General features: G+C 38.7%; 2 long non-coding RNA genes across 5 annotated transcripts; both read right to left on the bottom strand.

Annotated features, from left to right (window-relative positions):
- Positions 1-7,423: 7,423 nt before the first annotated feature.
- Positions 7,424-10,126, bottom strand: LOC133737021 (uncharacterized). The gene is made up of 2 exons (XR_009859797.1): positions 10,029-10,126; positions 7,424-9,178 (listed from the first exon to the last, which is right to left on the bottom strand). It is a non-coding gene; the product is annotated as an uncharacterized LOC133737021 (long non-coding RNA).
- Positions 10,127-10,350: 224 nt separating this feature from the next.
- On the bottom strand, positions 10,351-13,225 carry LOC133737020 (uncharacterized). Of its 4 annotated transcripts, XR_009859795.1 has the most exons (8): positions 12,831-13,225; positions 12,674-12,719; positions 12,177-12,259; positions 11,966-12,055; positions 11,776-11,839; positions 11,429-11,517; positions 10,698-10,873; positions 10,351-10,526 (listed from the first exon to the last, which is right to left on the bottom strand). It is a non-coding gene; the product is annotated as an uncharacterized LOC133737020 (long non-coding RNA). The 4 variants fall into 4 exon arrangements; XR_009859794.1 differs by lacking the exon at positions 11,776-11,839 and having other exon boundaries at positions 12,831-13,221; XR_009859796.1 differs by lacking the exons at positions 11,776-11,839; positions 11,966-12,055 and having other exon boundaries at positions 10,351-10,535; positions 12,831-13,224.
- Between the last annotated feature and the right edge of the window lie 266 nt (positions 13,226-13,491).

The following is a 13,491-nucleotide window of genomic DNA, read 5'->3' as shown; positions in this document are numbered from 1 at the left end:
TCCTGATTTCGATCTACTCGTCGATACGAGCATTTCAATATATTGTTTGTAATTTTTGGAGATCGTATGAGAATGTTGTGATTTTTACGGTTTCAGATCGTTCGATGCTTCGATCTGTGAGGATTCGAGCATCCGATCGACTTGTGGTTTTGGCATATCGATCGTAGAAGTATTCTGGAGACTTGGAAGGTCTCGGATGTGGTTTCGCCTTGATTGGCGTCACTTTGGGGATTTTAGTTCAAAACAGGGGTTTCGGACTTAAATCGTTTGTGAATTGTTACTAAGTGGAAACCGATTGTGATTAGGTACTTGACGAAGTATCCTTGGACGGTTGTCCTGTGGTGTGGCTGCTTTGTTCTATATTGAAGACGCAGCGGGAAATTCAACGTGAGTAAATCTCACGATATTTGTTATGAGCCTAATTACCATATTGTCTTGGAGTTATGGGATTAACTGTGACTATAGTGGTATTAGTGGCATTCCTGAGTGGATGACCATGTATATATATATTTGCGTGATATATATTTGTGTTGGTGGAATCTGTGTGATGAGTTGGATGATCACAGATGGTGATCGATATTGACGGATCACAGATGGCGATCGATATTGAGTCACAGATGGTGATCGATATTGACGGATCACAGATGGCGATCGATATTGAGTCACAGATGGTGAAGGATCACAGATGGTGATCGATATTGAGTCACAGATGGTGATCGATATTGACGGATTACAGATGGTGATCGATATTGAGTCACAGATGGTGAAGGATCACAGATGGTGATCGATATTGAGTCACAGATGGTGAAGGATCACAGATGATGATCGATATTGACGGATCACAGATGGTGATCGATATTGAGTCACAGATGGTGATCGATATTGACGAATCACAGATGGTGATCGATATTGACGGATCACAGATGGTGATCGATATTGAGTCACAGATGGTGATTGATATTTAGTCACTGATGGTGACAGATCCAGGTAGGTGATTGAGACTTGGTCATAGATGGTGATTGGGATTAGGTCACAGATGGTGATCGTAATCGGTGCAACATTTTGAGTCTAGTATGCTTGTTTTAATGTGACTTCCTGAACTAAATTGTACGCAGGGGTTACTATGAATTGTTTTGCTTGTTTTGTTGTGAGTTCCTGAACTAAATTTGTCACGCCCCTGATTTTTAACAAAAATAAAAATCGATATATATAATCCCATAATTATACATACGTGAACGTTCAGTCATCAATACAAATACCTGGAACATCTTTCCCTTAAACAAGTTTATACTAATGCCCTGAACCAATCCAAATTAATATACACTCGCTCCACAGAGTTATATATTACACAAATTTACGAATTAAATTGTCATCACAAAATAAAACGTAAATGCTCCTCAGAGCTTACTACATAGCGGAAGTCATACACTGGCAAAGCCAACAAAATTTGCTTCCTACCCGTTCTGCTGCCAACAAGCTACCTCAGCTTCAGCCACGATTTTCCTGACCTGCAGGATTAACCCCTACACCGTTTGAATGGTGCACCGGGGTTGCCAAACAACAAACCCGGTAAGCTTTTGCAAGCCCGTATGAGTAACTCATGAACATCAATCAACAACTCACATCAATCTACTTAAGGAACTCATGCAACCATGATTCCTTCTAACATTCCATATCCTTTCCACAAAAAGGACAGCATGAGTCACCGTCGTGACAATGTTCTATTTGCTAACTTAACCATCAAGTAGCAATTCAAGCCTCATCTAGACAATTAAAGAAGAATACCATCGGAACTCTCCTTTAAACTACATACCTATGAGTCTCCAGCAACCTCGACCGTTACTCCCATAAGCTATCATGACAGACAGACTAGAGCTCTATTGAAATCGTAATCACTCGTCCTACCAAGGACGTGATTACCTATTTCCTGCCTTGGTCACCATCTGCGACCTGTCACCATCTGTGACATATGATTTCAGACCCCGTCTGATCATGAAATCAAACATCAATGTCGCCATCTGCAACCTGTCACCATCTGTGACCTATGACCTTCAGACCCCGTCCGGTCTCAAAGTGGAACGTTAAGTAAGTCACACCTGACCTAAAACGTTACTAACATCTAATCTCGGCTTTCCTTATCCCTACTCACCATCTGTGACTCTTGGTACAAAGACCAATACATTTAAATGAGTCACGCTTGACTCAAAAATGTAACATCAAACTCAATACATTTCAACAATAGAAAACATCTTTTTCCACAATATTGTTTCCATGAAAAGTCACATTCAACAATAATATAAGCATCATCATGCATATTATTCATCAAATACCATTCACAAGAATATATATATTTCACGTAAATATATATATATACGTAGTCATTCGCTCAGGAATGCCTACTAATACCAACTATAGTTTGCAGTTAATTAATTAACGCCAAAACAATAATGGTACTTCTGTTCATAAAGATCCTTGTGATATTTACTCACCTTGAATTCCCGCTGCGTCTTCAACCAAGAACAAAGCGGCCAATCCGCCAAATAACCGTCCAAATACTTCGTCAAGTACCTAATCACAAACGGTTTCCACTTGGTAACAATTCACATTTGATTTAAGTCCGAAACCCCTGTTTTGAACTAAAATCCCCAAAGTGGCGCCAATCAAGGCGAAACCACATCCGAGACCTCCCAAAGTCTCCGGAATACGTCCACGATCGATATGTCCAAACCACAAGTCGATCGGGTACTCAAATCCTCACGGATCGAATAAATTCACCGACATGAAACGGTAAAAATCATAACAAATCCATTCGAACTCCAAAATTTGCATATTATATATCGAAACGCTCGTATCAACGAGTAGAAGACATATAATACCAGAAACTGTCCCATACATGGCCGGAACACCGCCGGAACGCCGCCACAGACGGAGGCGCACCGCCGCCGACCAAAACTCAATATTTCACAAAACTCCCAACATCAAAAAGCTTCATCTAAGCATGCTTGTGAAATCTCATAACTAGCTCGAAGTCAGAAAACAACCATAAGGGATCGAAAACTACCTCACAAGCCGTGAACAGTAAACCAAACTGAGTTGATCGAGTTTTCACGTGTATCCTTCCAAACAACCACCACAGCTCGCACAAGGAGGCTGCTGCGAACTCCCCAGGCCAAGGTTGAAGCGCCGCCGACGTTGGAAGCCGGAAAACCAATCGGGTCCAAGAACACCCAACTGCACCGCCTTGCAGCGCAGCCGTGGAGGAGAATCGAAGCTAGAGGACACCAGAGGGACGACCAGACGGAGGTGGCGAACTGATCTGGAGAGTTTTCGTCGCCGGAGACCGCCGCAGTTCGCCGGAAAAGTCGGGTCGGATCCGCCGGGTTTGGGTCGGGTCAGACGGAAAACTCAGATAGTGAAGGTATCGACCGAGAGAGAAAGAGAGAGAAAAAAAGGGTTTCCGGAAATGGAAACTGAAAATTATGAAATAAATTTCTGATTTTCTCTATTTATACTAAAACGGAAACTTCTTCCGATAGCCATAACTTTCTCATACGAACTCCGATTCCCGCGTTCCACATGTCCACGAACTCGTATCGACGCGCTATACAACTTTCATGAAGGAAATTTCCCGAGAATCCCAACGTACAAAAAGTCAACTTCACATGACCCCCTAAACTGTGAAATTCAAATAATTATACGGACGAAAACCATTCCACTTCACATACAATCTACGCATAAAGCACAATAATAATTATTCGTACAACTGGTCCATTATTAATTACCAAAATTAAATAACAGAAATCCAGGTCATCACAAAATTGCACGCAGGGGTTACTATGAATTGTTTTGCTTGTTTTGCTGTGACTTCCTGAACTAAATTGCACGCAGGGGTTACTGTGAATTGTTTTGCTTGTTTTGCTGTGACTTGCTGAACTAAATTGCACGCAGGGATTACTATGATTTGTTTTGATTGATCTTTAAGGTCATAGTGATGACGATTGTACTCTGTGTGAGGATAGGAAGGTGATTTATTGTTTTCACCTTTGATGTCATGTTGATGACAAGGACTTCCGGTGGGAAGGAAATGAGTGTGATCTGTGTGGCTCGCCGTTGTGAGCTAATGGATTTCCAAACACTACCTAAGGAGGTTTTGTTTGACTGGAATTTGTGTAATTGGATGCTAGTTTGGGAATCTGATCATGTGGTTTAGTCAATATGTGACCTACGTAAGCATGTTGTGGAAGATTTTGGAACAGATGGTTCCAATTGTGAGTGATGTGCTTATCGTTGTTAGGTTGAGGTGACTTAAGAATGTGTTTCTGCTTTGTGGTTTTGGGTTTACTCATACGAGCTTGCAAAAACTTACCGGGTTTGTTATGTGGCAACCCGGTGCACCATTCAAACGGTGTAAGGGTTAATCCTGCAGGTTAGGATAATCGGGGCTGAAGCTGAGACAGCTTGTTGGCAGCGGAACGGGTAGGAAGCAAATTTTGTTGGCTTTGCCATTGTTATGACTTCCGCTATGTAGTCAGCTCTGAGGAGCATTTACGTTTATCTTGTTGTTGACAATTTAATTCGTAAGCTTATGTAATATATGACTCTGTGGATGGGTCAATATTGACTTAGTAGGTTCAGGGCATCAATATGTATGTAGTTAAAAGGGAAAAAGTTTCCAGGTATTTGATGTTGATGACTGAACGTTCACGCATATATAATTATGGGGTTATATATATCGATTTTTATTTGTGTTAAAAATCAGGGGCGTGACAAAACCCTAGTATACTTAGGTCTCTTTATTTGCCGCAATATCCCCAGTTTTCTAGAATATTCTTGAGCTTTCTTGAGCTATCTTGAAGCCACATGGTCTCCTAATGCTCTCAGGTTTCCTAGCCTCATCAGGACTCCTCATGTCTTCAGGACTCCTAGTCAAATAAGGACTCTTCATATGAAATGTTCTTGAACCTTCCGGAATCTTCTTTTGCTTTCCTAGTTCAACTAGGACTCCTTGTGTCATTAGGACTCCTTTTTCTGGCAAAAGTAGGTTTCCTAGTCAGACCAGGATTTCCTGGTTGGACTAGGAAAACTTCATTTCTTCATTTCAGCTCATTTCTGCATCCTTGTGCCTTGCCTTTGTCATCTCCAACTTCTCACATCCTTCTCATGTGCCTTTAAGCTCATTTCCTTGTCATTTTCTCCGATGTACCTAGAAAATAGAAACTAAATTAAAAATGATTAAGTAAAGGAATTAAGTAAGCAAAACATGAGGAGTTAAATATGAAAACGTCGCTTTAAAATGCTCCTATCAAATTCCCCCACACTTAGCTTTTGCTAGTCCCTTAGCAAAATCAAAACAAATAAACTAAACACAAAGACTCAATGACTCATGAAATACACCAAGTATAGAAAATGTAAAAGACTCAAGGACACTTAACTAAAAAACTACTAAGCCTTCCAACTATTTTTCTCAGAAATCTCTTACTTTCATTGCATCAAGATTATCACGTACTCAACCAAGAATCAATATTTAGGTATTCAAGAGTTAATTCAAACATATAATCCACATATAAATAAGTAGGACTTGATTGTAACAATGGTGATGAGGTGGAGCTTAGCATGTTTCAGACAAGTATGATTCATAACCTCACAAGGTATATCCACTCTTTCTTCTCTCAGATCAAGGCAATGCTTAAAAGCTTATAATCACTCAATTATATGTGAGAGAAAATATTTTAAGGCAATCAAATAGCTCACATATATTAGAAACGAAAAACACTTTGTGAATATAATTTTTCAAGATCTCATGAAAGATATCAACTACTTGCACAAATGGACCAAAGACATAGGTTCAACTCTTATAACTCATCTCCACAGATCAAAGGTTGTCCCATCTTAAGGATAAAAAAAGTCTTATAAAGGGTTGTAATGGGGCCAGGGCTCAAGGTTTTAAGAAATGAAAGGTAAGGAATTTAACAAAGTATCCTAAAAACCTAGTAGAGCTCATGTAGATGTAGAGAGACTTCTAGAAATCCACCAAGGCAAACAAAACGTCATAACCCATAGAGGCAAAATAAAAGGGCCTAATGTCTTCATGTTGGGCACAAACTTCATTCTAAACTTCCTTTGAACTCTCGTGAACTGGACAAAGACCAAATTTTCCTATAGTGGGTCTTCAATTCAAAGCAAACTCCAAATCCACATAGTATGGGGGACTAAAATCCATAAACATTTTCCTTTTTCTTTTCTTTTGCTGTATACAATATATTTTTCCTCTTCTTGTTTTTTTTTTTTTTTTTCATGGCAATACATACATATTTTTCTTTATCATGGACAAGTCTACCCCCATATTTGAACTTTCACCTCTTCTCAATCTCCATCCTTGTCGCCATCATGTTGTAAGTCTCAAAAGGTAGCTCCACTAAGTTTTTAGAACAAGGGGTAGGATTGTAACTATACTAAGGTTCATGGTTAAGGATTTTAAGGGTGATGAAAGAAAAGGCTTATAATTGTAGGCTCAAAGGGGTTTATCTAGGGGGGTGTACATCTTGTGTATACAATTAGGGACACAGGCTAATTTGGCTATGGTGGTAATTCCTAGGGTGCCTCTATCCTTTCTAGAATCAGGGACATGTATTGATAAAAGTCTCAACAAGCATAAGAGTGAATTCTAGCATTCTCTAGTCCATTAAACTTAATCTATGACAAACAATCAATCAAATGAAAGAATAATGAGATCATCAAAACATCGCCAAGAAAATAAGAATATTTTTCATTTATCACTCCAAGAAAAAGGGACATGGGCTCAAATATCTCACATGGGCTTTTATGAATCAAAACTCACTTAACATGCTCATATTCTGTACCAAGGTCACGAAATCCATATCCACTACATATGGACATGCTTTTCATATATCTCAATTAACCAAAGAATATCATTTAAAATCATCTTAATATTGTGATCCACTTTTAGCCATAATTTCAGAGATATAGAATCATCCTAGACAGTTGAAAGGCATCATATGACTCAAAAACCAAAACAAATACAATTTTTTTTTTTTGACATTTTTTTTGTATTTTTCAATATATAGGACTCAAAATAAAAGACAAAAATATAAATCTCTTCCCCCACACTTAAATATTGCATTGTCCTCAATGTAATTAATTAAAGCATGCAATGAAACAAGTAAGCATAGATAGAAGACATTTACGGAAAAAAAAAAAAGTCCTAAAATAAAAGAAAAGGAGAAAAATTGAAAAATAAAAAGAAATAGGGAAAGAGAAAGCAAATCTGTGTTTGTAGACTCCTTCACGGCTACTTCTGAATTGGGTTGCTTCCCAAGTAGCGCTTGAATTTAACGTCTTTCAGCCAGACGGTACCTCCGTTAAATAAAGTTAGTGACTATAATTAACAAAGAAATACAAAGTATAAAAACAAGTATAACTATGAATTACAAAGTACAAGTATAACTAACAAGTATATTGTACATAATTTCTCACACAGGGCACAAGTTAAGTACACAAGTGAGTATAAAACGTGAAAAGTATTTTTACAAGTGTATATTGTTGTACATACCGCCTATATTACATACCGCCAAGTATAAGCAACAACCTCGTACATGGGCCCCACGACATGGCTAGCCCCACCTATGGCATGCATTCGGTAGACCGACACCCGAGCTACGTTGCCATGGTGGAGGTCGGCCGGTATCTAGTCGGGAGGCCACCCTCCCATGCTCTTCAAAAGGCTTCAAGAGAAGCAAATGTGTGTATTATTGTCCCACATCGGAAATGTAGAATAAAATGAGATTTCCTTTAGCTATAAAGGGAAGTCCTCCCATTCTTAGAAGAGGATGGGATCCATGATCCCCATACTTGTATCACTACAAAGGCTACTTGGCCTCACTCATAGTGGAACTTCTAAGTGGACGTAGCCTTGCCTCAAGGGCAAGGTGAACCACTATACATGTTTGTGTCATTTCTCTCTCCCTCTCTACCTTGCCTCATACTTAGTTCCCGTTCCGTATTCTCACACAGAAACATTGGCGCTAGAATGAGGGTCCCTAGGAGTTTGGGTATGAGCCTCCGACCTTGAGCAAGGGTCATGTACGGGAACCACCAATCATGTATGCGCAAGACACCCCGCACCTTGAGCAAGGGTCATGTACGGGTACCACAAGTCAGCGGGTACACGCAAGACACCCCTCACCTTCCTCACCCAAGCCTCCGAGGAGCCACCAGATACATGAGCCAACGGGTACCACAAGCCAGCGGGTACGTGCACATCCCCGTACCCTCAACCCCACTCCCAAGCCTCACTTTTCTCCGGGACTCTCATGAGTCAGCGGGTAAGCACACACCCCCGCACCCTCAATTCTACAACCATAGCTCAACTCATCCCGGAAGCAACTTTGATGGATAGTCACAGCCGTCGGGAACTCTCTCACATTAGAGACCAAGACGGGTACCCAGATTGATTTGGTCACCCAAATCTTATATGGGCACCCATGCTTCATCTCGGCAATTAATCTTCTCACAGTGGTAACTTTGAGCTTCCAGCACCCGTAACCTTACCTCTCGGTAACACATCCTGGTGACCCATACCAGCAACTCAGATCATCACCTATTCAAATCCCAGTGATGACCTCAGAAATTTCTTCATTTTGGTTACCTCGGTTCCCGTTGATCATCTGGTTCGCTGACAAGCTTCTAGGGAAGAACAAACTTGGAGGCTCATAGCTCGCTCGAGACTCACCAGCTATATATATCAACAATCCGGGACCCGGCTTAGGAGAGGCCTGCATCTTCGATCCCGGTACGAAGATATTTTCGTTCAAACCCACTGAGTCCCAGATCTTAGACTTGGGTCTCCTCCGGTACCGCACTATTGTAACCTGTCCGGCTTCCTCTTCAACTGGGAAACATGCGTCAACCCGGCAGCTCCTTCATCCATGTGTCTCACCTCCTCGGTCTCTGTGTCTCACCTCATCCTGGCAGCATTTTCACCTTCTCGATGATCATCACCAACAGCTCCCTCACTTCCTGGTCAAACTGTCCGTCGAGCATGCTTTGGGTATGGAGAGCTTCAACTGAGCTATTATCTCACCGGTCTCATGCACTCAAAGCTAAATGCATGCTTGATGCACGCACATGATACGTGCAAAAGCATTCACCAATTTAAACCCTGAAAAATGTCAAACGTTAGTATAGAGTAAGCAGAGATCATTCAAGCTGGGGATTGAGGGTACTTACATGCAACAAACGAAATCAAAGAATTAAAGAATATAATTCACACGAAAATTAGAAAGAATCACATACAAGTTACGAAAATTAGAAGTTAACACATACACACATACATAGGATTTCAAACAACAAAAGTTAGGAAGAGACATACATGTAACACACGAAATTAGAGAGCAAAGAATGAGAAAGCAACGAAAATTAACATATATATACTCACACAATTTGAAACAAACAAAGAAATACAAGTTAGAATGGTTTTAGAAATCCTACTACTACTTATATACACTTTACAAGTCATAAACACATTAGGAAATCCATATACAACAAGGATACAAATTCTAAACCAAGTCAAACAAGGAATCCCTATTAAGAACTAACTCTAACTACTTTTCCTAAAAATAAGGAACCAATCCCTAAAAAATAGGAGCACACCCTAAAAAATAGGAAAACATCCCTAAAAACCCTAACAAACTCCTAAAAACACCAAAACAAATCCTGGAAAACACTATACATGAAATACTATTCACAGATGTACTATTCACGAATTTAAAATATATTTTCAGATTATTAACTTAATTATTTACGTTAATATGCAACCCTAAAAATTCTAGAACCAATTTACACATATATACAAACAAGAAAACATAAAGATGCATGGGTTTTGAAGATCAAAAACATAAATTTCCATAAAATAATAAAGAACGTAATCTGTTAATTCATAATAGAAGAAGCTTAATTTATCACACTTCAGATCGTGGGAAGTTCATTGGAATAGATAACAGATCAAATACCTTATATACACCACTCATCATCCCTAACACGGCATTACGGCAATACATGAATAAACAATTGAATAGGATTTTGTGCGTAGATATTTGTCATACACCTGCACATACAAATCCCACAATAGACAACATGGTTAACTGAAGGAAACAAAAATCATCCAACTGAGATGCCATGACAGAAAAGTACGCATAAACTGCATTAACAATCAAGTGCCACAAATGCCATGAAATGGTTTCCTCTTAAAATAACCACAGTTCATAAGCATAAGAATATGAGACTCAAATAGATCAACAACAGGCATTCTACAAAGGAGCTTTACTTGCCTTTCAAATAGAACAGAGCTCGAAGACAATTAATTGGGAAAGAAGCCAGAGGGTACTAATCTGAGGAGATGATACAATTGTAAGCAAGCATGGGAACAGATCGAGCGGGAATTAGTGTCGGGACCACTATATCATCCAAGTCCACAGAGAGAAGAGCCAAGCATCTAAGAGCTCCATGCACTGCAAAATCTAGGAAACGTGTAAATCTAAAGCAGAAAAAACTTTTCGAAGTCACAAATATGAAAAAGTACGACAAACAATTTAAGAAACTTAACCTTTCTGATAGATTCATTTTGGCCACACAGATAGAATCAAGATAGAGTTGGCAGATCATGAATTGGAAAGGCTTACCTCCATTCATATTGGCTTGGTTGTTAATCAACTTCATTAGATATGGTAATAAGTCCGGCCAATCTTCTGGCCAATCATAACTTGCTATTGATGCTACAGCCATACTAATTGCTGTATAGATTTTCCTATGAGGATCATCTAATGAAAACAAAAAAAGTTTGCGCACAACCGGCCACCTGAAAATACAACCATTACTTAATTAGATGTAGGAGGAGATTAAGGTATATTAGTTTTAACTGTATGATAAAGTTACTCTTAACTAAAGATCAAATGCATTATCAAGATTAACTACATATTATAAAGTACTGAATTTTCACCAACTCACTTCACCAGCAAGTACACCCATTGTTAAATATATAATATAAAAATATCAAAAGTAAATAATCTAAAATAACAAAACACTATCAAATTATGGGCGTCAATATCCAAAAAACATATATGTATGTGTACGTGCACTCACCTCCCACTTGCACCTGCATAAACGTATAGGTCATGCATCTTAGTTGCAAGCATGAAAATTTCAAATATGTTTGTTTGAATTGTGAATATGCAGCATACAAACCCAAACTCAAAACCAACAACAAACTGAATCATACACTTATAATAATATAACCACAAAATTGAAGATTAATAACAAGGAACAAATATAGAACAAGAAAACTGACAAACAAGATCAAAACCAACGCCACTGAAAATTGAAAAAGTGCAAAGAGATCGATTAAATTTTTTACTCTGAATATGAATAGGTAACCCTAGATAGCAGACCGAACCCGAGTCCTGAAGTTCCACAGTTTTAATAGCAAGGCTGCCCCCTGTATCCCTGCAAATGCAGTGAAGTTCAAACAAAAAAACAATAAAATTAAAATAGACAAGAACTAGAGATTCAAACACCCCAATCCGAATTATAATCCCTAATTTCCAACACCCTAAAATCATATGGGATGCAAATGATTGATTAAAAGCCCATTACCCAAACCCTAAAATTCAAATAAGTTTGGCCAAGTGGAAGAGGAAAGAACAAATTCAATCAATAATTTGGATAGGAATGAACAAATTCAATCAAATACTTCAACTCTACCTTCACGAATGAATGACGAAGATGAGTTGCAAGAACAAGAGGCCATCTAGAAGAGGAAGATAGACTAGATAGTGCGTTCAATTTTTGAAGGAGAACAAAAGACGTGACCAGATTTTATAAATATTTGTAAATACATAATTAATATGAGATACATATTTGTAAACTTCAAAGAGTAAAATTAGAACAGTACTAGGAGGAAGCACACAGCTTGTGTATAAGCCCATCTTTAACTACAGTGCTGCTTAGTTTCTTATATAGCTCATACAAAGACTCCACCTCACTGACAGAAACATCCAATTGCCAAACATAAGAACAATGAAATCTATATATAGCTCACTATGACAAAAATCAACAAAATATATTCATATAATTTGGCATACAAGATGTTTGATAAAACTCACAGAGTCACAGGGCATTTTAGAAGCAAGAATAGCCAGATTAAGCTATAGTGCGAAAGGTCTTCCAAGCAGCAATTCCAATTAGTCTGTTTACAACAATGCCTCATTAATATATACAATTTGAAACAGAAAAATCAAAAGAAATCAATTAAAGAGACAGTTGAATTCAAATAAAAAGAAACCCAGTCACAAATCTATCAAAGACACATAACCGAATTCGTAAACTGTACAAAGATATAGTTGAAAGTTCAGAGAAATCTTTAATCTGATGGATCCTCAAGTCAAAAAATTTCCTCAACTGACAACAAAGTGTATTAATACTTCTCAAGTCCACTTAATTCCAATGAATTCCACATAAGCACACTATCAATCCCTATTATGATAACAAAACAAAAGAAAAAAAGTATTAAAACTTTTCTCAAAGAGACGAAATAGACCCATGAATATGACAAAAAAATAAATGAAGAAATAAAGCTTCAGATTCATGTGTTGGTGGATACCTCAGATTCCCATAGCAAAAGACACCTCAGCTTCCTCTATATGGTCCTGCAACAAAAAGTCAATGAAGCACCCAAAAATTCAAAATCACAAAATATCCCCAATTCTCAAATCCCACCACATACCGAAATCTCAAAGCTTTACTTGCCAAAAACAAACCTGTAATCCATGATATCCAAACCAATCATAATTGCCAGAAGCCCATAACACGGCGGTTAACTTTGGGAGCGTTGTCTCGTGAATTAACGATCGCGCGAATTAAGGTCGAGCAACACCATCACAGACTCGGACGGGCTGTCGAAAGTGGTCCGAATTGAGGCCTCGACCCACCATGAAGCAAAGGCGTTGGGGGCAAGAAGAGGACTGAGGGAAGAGGACGATGAAGATAAAGAGGGATGTGTCTCCCGAACTAAGGATTTTATCAAAAATAGCGCTTGGCAAAGAATTTCATTTTGAAAGCCGTGTTTTAATAAGAATCCGCTACTTTAAGATTTAAGTGAAAAATTCCCTCCTGAAAAATTTTGGTCACTAAACCAGAACCACGCCTTAAAAAGTCTAAAAACATTGGTGACCCAATATGATTGGTCACTAATACTAAAACCTTTGGTCATTAAAAATTGAATGATGGGCGGGTAAATGAATTTAATTAGTCGTAAAAGTGTTAGTGACCAGCATGTAGTAGTGGTCACTAATTCAATAGCATTTGTGACAAACATTGATGTGGTCACTAATGCCGGATTTTGTTGTAGTGCCTCCCCCTGATGTTGACATCTCCCCCTGACTGCTACAATCATGGGAGTTCAGATAACTTTCTCAATCC

The sequence above is a fragment of the Rosa rugosa genome, chromosome 3 (genome assembly GCF_958449725.1).
Source record: "Rosa rugosa chromosome 3, drRosRugo1.1, whole genome shotgun sequence".
NCBI classification, from domain to species: Eukaryota; Viridiplantae; Streptophyta; class Magnoliopsida; order Rosales; family Rosaceae; genus Rosa; species Rosa rugosa.
The sequence above is the reverse complement of the archived record's forward strand: the minus strand, read 5'-3'. Positions and strand labels throughout refer to the sequence as shown.